The following is a 10,637-nucleotide window of genomic DNA, read 5'->3' as shown; positions in this document are numbered from 1 at the left end:
CCAAGGTGATGCGTGCACTACGTTGACACTTTACTACAGGATGATGACAAGACTAGCACCACAATGGCATCGGGGCGAATTCGGGATTATTTTTAGCAGGTAACAAATCGGAGAATTTACCATCCCTGTCTATTTCTGACTTGTGTAAATACTGAATCTTATCCCAACGACGTATGTTTTTAAATTACCTCTTGTATTCACATTTGTATTTAATCCTATCCAGTAGGAATATCACATAGGCTTGCAGATATGAGCTTCACATGCTGTACCTATGTCAGTAACCAAACCGGACGTTTGCGGTAGCGGGTGAAAACCTCATACACAAGGCTTTCACACTACCACATGGAATACGTCTACGAGTTTTTTCAAAAGTTTTATCATTTAGGTTTTTTAAAAAATTGCAAGAAACTTATACTATAACTGATGGTGATGCGGAGGAGGAACAAGCGTCAGTGCTGAAGAACGAAATGACGGTGGATTAGTCCCCGGATCATGTCATACCAAAGGGCGATAACTATTATCAATGACTGATGGAACCAGTGTGGTATCCACGATACACCTCTGCAAGTGCAAGCAACGACACACACGGGCGTGGCAATACACAGGCGTGAGTGAGTGAGTGACATTGGCAATATTTAAGCCATATCGTGACGAGAACATATTTGACATTGAAATGGAATATATGTATATTATAAAAAACCTGTCGACGAAGGACAGTAAAACAACTAGAATATCACAATTAAAATTAAAACTAGCGTGGAAAGTTAAAACTAATAACACTATTTGGACAATACAATATAAAAACAGGCTATAGATCGCCAACAACAGAAGGTAGATCACCATACTAGGAACCATGGGGACTAACAGTACCTTCACTACCTGCATGGACCCTAGTTGGATTTACACCATCCCTTCAGCTGCTGGCAATTGTAAGAAATGTTAGCCAAAATTAAAATAACAAGAATACTACGTTTAAAAGTCCTAGTAAGTTTTAATTGACTTTGATCATTTTGGGACTCACGTACCCTCTCAGGAGGACAATAATTTTACGATACTTTAACCCCCCTTCGAGGATACAGCCACTAACAATCTTAGTTACTAATTCAAACTTCCAATCATAAAATATTTATCTATTTACAAATCATTTAACAAATCTAATTCTTTTAAAAATGCAATAATTAAATGAGAACTGACATTATTAAACAGATCCTTCATAGAACATGTTAACATGCCACCCTCATAGTGACATTATTTAAACGTTTGTAATCAGAAGCGGGAGTAAAATACTCAACTGTGGCCCGAGCTATATTTTGAATCTTTCATTATAATTTTGATATAACCATCTTACTGAAGCTTAATATGATCATGTGTGGACATTCGAAACAACACTAATAATTTTGTTTTGCCAATTCGTCTACTTACACACCGTTTTTATTTTCCCCTCTATTTCGACACAAGACACAGCCAACCATAGTGTGGGACGCGGAATACACATTGATAATTGTTTCCAAACCGAAAATAAAACAATGCATTTGCATGTTTTACGAGATAAATTGCAATCATGCTGATCTTTGCAAGGACCTGATTTCAGTCATCGTTTGGCCCACATACAAGCCGAAAAAAAGGTTCAGTAGCACCAAATCGGATAAAATAAAATGTGAGTTGCGTGCATGGTCATAGAAATATTTAGCTGAAGATGACAATGATAGCCTGCAATAATATCTCAGGTGACATTCGCCGGTTTAGGCATTCTGGCAGTGTTATCACAGCGGGAGAATCCAGAAATCGGCTTCACGCATTGTACCCAAGTCGGGATTCAAACCCGAACCTTCGGCATTATGCGTGAACGCTTTATCGACATGCTTTGCCTACCCTCCTCGGACTATACACGAGTCGACACTGATAATAAGTTGTTGAGTCAAAGCTGTGAATAGTACCCTGCTTTAAGCATCCTAGACATATTATTACAGGGGGCGTCATGAAATTGCTTCCAATGTCGCATCCATGAAGGGATGCGACCCTCGGTCAACTGCGTAACGAGAAGACGCTTTATCTACTAGGCCAATATCCAAACACTCGGTCAGGTTTATGAAGTGTGTCTAATTTAAATTTGTTTTAAAAACATCGGATGTATGATGACACAACGCAATAAGAAACACACATTTCACCAGGAACAGTATCTCACTGTACAGAATTGATGAATTTGCACCAAATCATATTACTAAACTCCTAATTTGGTACATACCACCTCGTCGTCTGTGGTAACTTCTCGATTTGTTATAAATAAACGGATTTATTCCACATTTAATCTATTGTCAGACCTAATATATCGATGAAAAGTCACTTCGAGTTTGATAGACAGTAAATCCGATTAATATAAATATGTTATGGGTCAGCTGACCAAGGTTTAAACTGAACCCACACAACGACATACATAACGTAACACGTCGAAACCAACAGCCAGACAATTTGATAGAATACTACGTAAATCAAATTGTTATTAGCCAAACTTAATAAAGCATGTAAAATCTGGTTTGCGACAGTCAATAGGCGATGGTCGTTTACGATCACGAGAAGAATTTTATAAGAAACCTGTTTATTGTAAATATATTCAACCAAAAAGTTACAGGAATTATATTAATCGAAAATTATTTGTTACTGAAAATCCATTATGCCTAGTACTACCGAGCACGCGTTCTTGTGTGTGACAATAAAATGATTTTTAACTATAAAGTGTAGGGACCAAAATCACCATTTAGCTCTTTGGGTCAAATTAAGCGCATTCAAACATCAAAGTATTTGAAAACGTCCAAGGTTTAATTTAAATAAGAGAGCCCACTTGAATTTCTTCTGAAAAGCAATCATACCATGGAAAAAGTTATTTTTTTCTTTGATTTTATACGAGCAGCATATCCATTAAAACGAACCGTCGTTCTGAACATGTACAAACACATATACACATTCGAGAATAATAAATGTACATTTCTTAAAGGAACAGTACCCTCTGAGATGTCCTTTTTAGTTATACTCGAACCCCTATAGGAAGATTTATAATGTAACTTAAATACTGATTATTGAGAATTGTCAATGCCATGTTCATCCCGAAGTATATTTTCAATGAATCTAAACTTATCTTTAAGACCATATGGGACCATCCAGCCTACACGAATCAGAATCATGAACGATCTTATATATGATGGAATACATTTAATGAGTATTTGATGATTAATCATTGTTAGACCAGACACATATATCGACCAGCTTGTCACATTGTCCATCTGTGTGAAGACATGCCTGTAGCGGTTTCGGATACAGAAACGTTCACTGATGCATCTATGGTAAAAGAATGGACACACTAAGCCATGGATTTGCACCCCTTCGTGTTCACAGGTTCTTGATCACAGGTTTTAACCTTAGATTCTTGACTTAACTTTTGACATGCAATCGTGATAATTATTAGCGTGTATTCCGTTAAATCATTGTTTGGGAGTGAGTGAGTTTTAGTTTTACGCCGATTTTAGCAATATTCCAGCAATATCACGACCGGGGACACCAGAAATGGGCTTTATGCATTGTACCCATGTGGGCAATCGTACCATATTTTGGATTGAACTGACGTATACATAAGATATATTCGTTTAAATTAGAGATGCTAGCTATCTGACGCGGAGCACTGTATTGTCCACGTACGCGTGTATGGATATTTTGTATATTATCTAAAATCAACATTGAACAACAAATTCACAAGGACATCATTGGCTAAAGACAACTTTTGTTTTTCAGTTGTTGTGTAACATCTGTCCAAGCAATATTCCAACTATAATAATTACATAAGTTTTCGCATAAATGGGACTGGATACAGACAAGTTATTACATCTGAGCCTTCCCAACAATACGTTTGAGTTAATTTAGTATGTGAAAGTACATTCAAACGATTTTCATATGTTCGAATCATCGTTTTGAGCTTTTCGAAGTAAACTATTTTTTGTTAATTCACAACCGGTCTTAATTTTGTATGCATAATGCTAGTTTTCATGAGACCATGTCACGTGAAATATGGTTCTTAAACACAAACCTCTTGAGAATGAGAATGTTATTGTGTCTGCGAGAAAATGAAAATTCTTTAAATAGTATATAAAACATACCAATATGACAGTCATTAATTTAAAATCTTGTACTTCACTCAGGGCAAACATTACATACAGCCTCGGAACTGTCCATAATTCAGAGAACACAGATATCTGAATCCTCTTTGTATTTCATCCCCTGTTGTATCAAACTATCCATTCAAAATCATAAAACATAAAATCATAAAAGGTTGATATAAGACGCCAGTCTGTAAATGCTTGGGAATGAACCAAACAATTGAGTGACTCAGTGGAGCATCGATCAACGCGATGACATGAGCTCGCCATGTCAGAGACATTAAGTCGCCTTCTACGACAATAATAGTTTGTGTAGGAGTCTGCATATATATTCTTTGGAATTGCAGCTGATGATTAGAACATAATCTCAAGACTGACTGACTGAGTTTGGTTTTACGCCGCTTTTAGCAATATTCCAGCAACATCACGGCGGGGGACACCAGAAATGGGCTTCACACATTGTACCCATGTGGGGATTCGAACCCGGGTCTTCGGCGTGACGAGCCAACGCTTTAACCATTAGGCTACCCCACCGTCCCATAATCTCAAGAACATATCGACTGACAAAACTAGCATTTTATTCTACCCCAATATTGACTTTATATCTTCAAGTTTTAATTGTGCACCCTTTGAAACCGTCAGCCGGTCTGACAAATAATTTTGATATGCATATGCTTGTAGATTCATGTACCACAATATGTTTCATGTCTCTCAGTGTTCTATATTTAGTTTGTATCTGAAAACGTTATGGAACCATCAGCCCTGTTCGGACGAAGGTGTGGGAAAGTTGCTGATTCAGCAAGGAAACTATTGGTATAACAAATGTATTCGTTCCTCCTGCACGGTAAACACACATATAAATAAATCGTTAAATACTATCGCCGTGTTAAAATAGTTTTGGAGACCCATATGAGGTTTATGTAATAAAATACTTTCCACGATTCTTTACATGGGATGTAATATCATGCTGAAAATTTCCAGTGCAACTGTTTGTCCAAGGATATTATTTTCACAGGCAGTTTCTGGAATATTTTCTCCTGAGAATATTCTTTTCTCCGGAAACTATATATTTGACTCGAAAATATTAATTGTTCACATTTACATACAAAAATTAAGGCTAGACCGCGGACTATTTTCAACTACTCGAAATTATATCAGTGTTTATATGTATCAATCTGCGACCGAATTAGAATCTTAACACTATCGTTCAAATTGATTTAAATAAATGCATATAATGCTATGAATATACCACGAACACATGACTCCATGACAAGGCAATGCGACCTCTGAGACGTTACTATACGACAACACCAACATTTAGTCCCACAAATAGTCATCTTGTTTACTGATAAACCTATACGACTACAAATTTATCAAACTGGAGTTGGAAATGTTGAAAATGATTAAGTCTGGACTTGCTTATTCATTGTAGACTCGAGTTTACTTCTTAATTTGTTCTCGAGTTCTTCTGTACCAGCTCCCGGAAATGTGTCGTCAATTTGAGCCAAGTTACGATCGTTTACGAAGAGATGACTACATGATGACATGTTAATTTCTACAGCTAATTTGTACAGTCTCTCTCTCTCCCCAACACCGCGAGGGGTGGAAGTGTTCCTGCATTGTGTGTGCTGCGCAGCCCACAAGGGTGGCACCAAACAGTCTATATTTTTGTGGTTTTGTTTTTCCGTAAAAGCGAGTATACATTCGCAACATCAGGTCAAGACGTGCTTAGTCCTGAGCGATATCTGAAACACAGATAAGGTTGGTGATAGTCTGATAGTTGGCTGTATGCCATTCCACATAATGATTGTCCTGGGAAGGAAGCTTTGTAGAATGAGTTCTGATTTCCCCCTTATTTGTGCAATGTTTTTATTTGATGATCGTATGTCAATGTTCATACCATCAGTCACTGGAGCTTTTCATCCAGACTTGATTATTTGCAGACCCACACCATTGGTCTGGAAAATGGAAAACTGACGAAAGCTTGCAGACATTAAACCGAAACACACATAAAATATCCACAATGTATCACTCATAACGTAAGTATTTTCACTGTCTCTTCATCCCCTCGCAGTTCTCATAGTGTACACGTTTCAAATAAAATGAGTTTTGAGTGAGTTTAGTTTTACGCCTTCAAATAAAATGCATTAAATAATTTACTGAAATAATTTCAGCATGACAAAAGGGTACTAGAAAAGTACTTGTCAGAGCAAGGGAAATAATTCTTGACATCTTCGCTTTCCACCGAGCAATCCAAGATGGATATCACCATCCCCATTCACAGTCACCACTCGCCAATTTCCGTAACCTCCAAGAAGACTCGTCCCCATCTCGATGCTTGTTATGTGCGAAAATACAACAAACAAATCAGAACGCGCGTAATGATTGCAGTGCTTTGATAGAAATAATCGGCCTGACCTCATTTCGCCTACACCCTTATCAAAACAAATTTTGGGTTGACTTCACATCACATCAATGCTGTTATACCTTTAGAAAAGTAGACTTTCCACTAATGAGGTATTCTTCCATTAATAAAAATAAACTCTTGCAACGATGATTTATACTGTAATAAGGTCATATATTCAACAAGTTAAAATACCAATATCATCACAATGATCAGTCACATAAGTCAATCACCAACACCACCATCATCAATGATACATAATTCAGTCACAGAACAATTACTGTAATTCACTAAATGTCCAACTGCATCACAGTTTTTCGTCCAGTTGCTAGGTGTAGCTTTAGTCTCTCAATTCGTGCATCTCTGTCCCTGTCAATACGTGCACGACGTTTCACAGCACCACCAAGACCTGTCTGCCGTCTAGACCGTTTATCTGCTGTCTCGATACGAACTGGTAAATGTTGGGAAGTGAGCGAGGCATTCTCTTCTTCAGTCCATTGTGTAACCCGTCCAGGTAGTTGTTGGAGCGAGGTCCAGTGTTGTCGTGCTGGTTCCAGATTTTACAGGGAAATCTGGGGTCGTCTTCTACCCAGGTATCTGTAACATAGTCGTTGAATGTGGAAATCGGTTGACCATCTGGACCTTGCCCCATAACTTCAACCCAAGCATCTTGGACTTGATCCAGTGGCAGTAGCGGCAAAGCTGCAGCTCGTCGGACGTGGCTCTGTACTGCAGGATTGTTCATGTATTATTGTACATGTATTCTCGCACAAGACCACTGTCGGCAACTTGACGCCACAAGGCTTGGGCATAGTGGAAAAAAACAGCCCCGAACGGAGCTGCCAGGGAAGATCTTACAGCACTGATGACAGCCGATTCAAAGTCTGTCTTGATCACATCTGGGGGAGAGTTCTACACCAGTCGTTGCACTAACAGTGTCCTTCAGCAATCTAAATAACCTAACATAAAGTCTGCTTGGTCTTGTTTGGGAGCAGTGAAAATGACACAGGATACATCCTGCCATCAACCAGACAATGAACAATTACATGTACACCTGCAAGCACAAGCTATATCGTCATATTGAAAGTACAAAGAACGTAGCTAACAGAATTGTGTTGCCTCATGTGATGTTTTAATAGGCATAATGTCATGAACGGTAAGAGATTCAAATACACGCACGTGCGTTTATTCACATAACTGCTCTCCTATTGAGCGTTTTCTCTCGCGATTTGCGGGCATGTTTTGGAGATTCTACGTGCGCTTCCAACAGTTTTAGTTAATGTAATTATAAATAGCAAAACAATATATTGTTATGTAGCTCATCAACTTTAAACTTAATCAATATGCTTACATTTCACTTCATTGGGCATTTAGTCGGACGAGTCTTGGACCCTTCATATTTTTTCAGCGTATTCATCATAAATTCCACCTGGTGTAAGGCAGCAAGGTTACATGCAAGTTCAGAAAACTGGTAGACACCGCGTACACTAAATCACGATAGGATTCTCCACAAATTCTCCAGTTCGAGATACATGTTAAATTAATTGTTGTGTATGTATGTGTCTTATTACTGCTTAATGTTATTTTAACACCCATGTGCGATTCGTAAACTGTATTTGGGACTACAAAGTGAACAGCTGGTAATAATTACATAAGAAAGTGTATTAAAAAGCATCATCATAATTATTTTTTAAAATCCCATCATTATTATTATACGCAGCAATTTTCGAGTGCTTCTGTAATGACATTATTTTTATCACTGTTGGAATTGAGTTGTCGTTCTTGTATAAAGTAGTTCTGATGTTCATACGCCAATATGAAATCCTTCCATAGGGGCCCGAGTCTCTATTTGGTCACGAATGACGTATTCCCTCACATTCTTTCTTAATCTTTCTTTATCTGCATCCATACGTATTTAACAAAACGATAGCGAATATTGTAAAAGGGTTTCATGAAATGAACATTTTGTTGTAAGCCAGATTTCTTAGCTTTAACTGCCATCTGTTAACGTTTGTTAATATATAAACTGGTAACAGGTAAATGATACAAGCTTTGTATTTGTAATAAAATAAACTGACGAAGTCAGAAAACTATCACGTAACTAACTGCACTAGTTACTGCGCATGCGCACTTTCAATACAAACAAACCTTATCGCGTTCCGGAAACGGAAGTGCCTTGGGACAGCTGTAACTTTAAAATGAAGCTGTCAGTGGAATTGGGGAATTGGTATGGTGACAGTTATGTCTATTTAGATTTGGTATTGGTTGTTTAGTCTGAATCCAATGTTGGTGACAGAAACACAATGCCATTTATTTGATCGCTTGAACAAAAGGTTTTATCAGCACATCAGCAAGGAATGTACTGTTGTTAACTCAAAAAACGTCATAAACAACGAAGATGTCGACATGCCTAGTTTATTCGATTCATTGCTGATCGCGAGTGTTTAATTGAGGTTAGTAATTGTACCGAAAATATTCCCCTTGGGTTACACATTATCTGCGCGGCCTGTCATGTCATGGTCAGTGACAAAGTTACAAGCTGCCTCTTCTGTATATTACACCATAGTTAACCCCTGAACCTAGATAATGAAAACTCTTGCTGTTTTGATGCTAATGGAACCGCGGATATCCTTACCGTACCAGGTTGCCAAGGCCAAAGGTTAATTCGATTTTCAAACAGTGAAAACCTAACACTTAAAAATATGAACGGATGCACAATTTACAGATTGCTAATACTCGACCTTAATTCTGAAAGCATATATGTACCAATTTTCTGTATCATCACTTGCTAAAAATGATTCATAAACACAGTATTTTGATATTGTCAGAATCCAACAATGGACAGTTATAACAGGTATTTTTGTGATTATGAAAAGGTGTTTTTTCCATATTTACCTTATTAGTGTGCACCGATACTGTTAAAGATCTCATTTGTATATTTCGACACAGTAGTTTTCGATTACTTATGTTCCAACTTATAGTTTCAGATTTCAGTGAAGGGTGTTATTGTCCAAAACAAATAACGTGTGAAAGCGCCGGTTATGAGATATTGCTACAGGTGTATCTGTCCTGCCTATTGGGGATAGAGGAGGTGTACAATGATTGGATAATAGTGATTTGTGATGTGCACGTGGGTGCCGTTCTACAAAACAACCTAAGCAATAAGACTGTCGTTAGTATGTTAAAGTATGGGACTTACGGTTACCTTAGCATTAAGACTGATATTTTGACGTCGTCCTCAAAAAATCAGGTCAGGATTATTCTTTGTTACAATATAATGCAGGCTCTAAACAATTATTTCGGCCAGACAATGTTGTGTTTGCCGTCACGGGCAGAGATTTATTCAGTTGGGATACGATGACATGCACCAACCAAGTCACCATGCCAGAAAACCCGATCCCCCTTAGTCACCTCTTTCGACAGGAATCATGGGTTGCAGAAGACCAGTTCACGGACGGTCTGAGACACGAAAAGGTACCTGTTGATACACTGTTTCACAATCAACACAATCAGCGTGCACAAACGTATAGATCACCCAGTTTGTACAGTTGTCATTTTAATGACTATTACAACAAGCTTAACCGCAGGCCAGAAAACCGGCCAAGACGTCACGACTCACAAGACACCGGAAGCCGGTTAAGCGGCCAGGCAGTAGTTGCGTCAAAATGATATATATAATTTTAGGAACATAGCGGACATATGGTTCATTTATTAAACCTGTCACTTTCCTCAATGTCTAAAAACACTTATTACATTTCACTTGACTACACATTATCGTCAGAATTAAAATAAGAAACTATTTAATGTAATGAAATATTATTGCAAAACAAATTCTCGGACACATGCTTCAGCAACAGGTCCACATGTAGATTTTCAAAGAGCAAAATTTCGAGGGAATCATTTTATAAATTGAATAAACTAATACATAAAATCAATAAAAGTACTCAGAAAAGTTGTCAAACGTACATCTAAGTTACCATTTCCATCTTTTCGAGCGATCGTGTAATGTTAATAGTCAAGTGACATTTCGGCTTTCGTCGCCTCGATGTTCACGCTCGGGCACGATTTTTAATGGGAAAATATATGCA

This window comes from Haliotis rubra, unplaced genomic scaffold (genome assembly GCF_003918875.1).
Source record: "Haliotis rubra isolate DU_JTF1 unplaced genomic scaffold, ASM391887v1 Scf3, whole genome shotgun sequence".
NCBI classification, from domain to species: Eukaryota; Metazoa; Mollusca; class Gastropoda; order Lepetellida; family Haliotidae; genus Haliotis; species Haliotis rubra.
Note: the sequence above shows the minus strand (reverse complement) of the source record.